Raw genomic sequence first — 1,574 nt, 5'->3', positions numbered from 1 at the left:
TAAGTAATAACTTTATTAACTCATAGAAATTATAGATTTTTCACCTACATATATCAAAATATGAGTTTTCATAAAAAGTGAACTTAAAACCTTTTTTCAGAAAGTCAAACATTTTTTAGCATTTTAGCATTTTTTTTTAATATTTATGTGGGCTCGTTATCGTCCACTTGGCATTAATATACTTATTAGACAAACAATGATGATGAAATCAAGATCAAGGTTATTCTTATATTATTAAAAAGATGAATAGGCTAATATATTAGTGTTTTAAAAATCGCGCGATTTTTTATTAAAAATTTTCGCCTGCGTCGCTTTTTCCATAAAAATCAATACCTCGATAAATAATGAAAATTTTTAATAAAAAACCGCGCGATGGTATAGCGAAATTTGCTATTATATTTTGGTTACAATATCTTATTTAGATGAAAGTAAAAAGAAGAAGAAGATGAAGTGTATAGTGTAAACTGAGTATAATATCGCAAATGAGATGTGAAATAAAGTGGCAATACCAGCGATTTGAGGTTATAATAATTTTAGCAGGCGCAAAGTTGGTTTACTCTGTTTTATTAACGAAATATATATGTGGTGTAGTGGTAAGCAGTGCGCGCTTCCACTCCGCAACGTCTGGGTTCAAAGCCTGGTCAAAGCAACATCGCAAAAAAAATATAGAAAAGGTTTTTTCTTAACAGCGGTCGTCCCTCGGCAGGCAACGGCAAACCTCCGAGTGTATTTGTGCCATGAAAAACAGCTTCTCATAAAAATACAATCGCCGTTCGGAGTCGGTGTAAAACTGTAGGTCCCTCCGCTCTGTGTGACAACATCAAGGCGCACGCCACAAATCGGAGGAGAAGCTCGGCCAAACACTAACATATGTGTAAGCGCCAATCTATTATTATTATTATTATATAAAATAGAAGTGAATAAATGATTTGGTTTGCATAAAATAATAATCGGAAATGTTTTAGTAGTGTTTTAAAAGTGGAAACTGGTGATTTAGTGCATTTTTGACGTGGTAATTGCCCTTCGAAAAAAACGAAATTTAACAAAAGTTTTTTGTTCATAACTTTTAAATGGTTAATAATATTATCTCCCCCCCTCCGGATTAGGGGGGCCGAAACGCGTCGTTTGGTATCCCTCCCGACTTTTCCGCACCTTTTTTAAGGGTTGTTACCCCACCCTAGAGAATTACCAAAAAATCTCATATGTGAGATTAATAAATTCAATAAAAAAATGTTCAAATAAAACAATAAAACACATATGTATGTATATACTATCATTATAAAATTAAACGTATTTGATATTTATTCATTAAAAATGTTAGCAGCGGAATAGGGAAAATTATTAAATATATATATAGTTGTATATTGAAAAAGAACATGTTAGTGCTGCACCGGTTCCAGAACCGGCATAAGTTTTGCTGTTGCTCCGGTGCAGAACCGCTATATGGTTTGCTGCTGCTCCGCCAAAAGATGTCGCCGATCGTAATCCACGTTCAGAACCCAGATAAAGGCCGCAAGATGTCGCTGGTGACAAATCTGAGTCCAGAACCGGAACCGATCACAGGGTGTTCCGCT

The sequence above is a fragment of the Rhagoletis pomonella genome, unplaced genomic scaffold (genome assembly GCF_013731165.1).
Source record: "Rhagoletis pomonella isolate Grant_MI unplaced genomic scaffold, Rhpom_1.0 Rhpom_scaffold_00320, whole genome shotgun sequence".
Classification (NCBI taxonomy): Eukaryota; Metazoa; Arthropoda; class Insecta; order Diptera; family Tephritidae; genus Rhagoletis; species Rhagoletis pomonella.
This window is presented reverse-complemented; position numbering follows the sequence as displayed.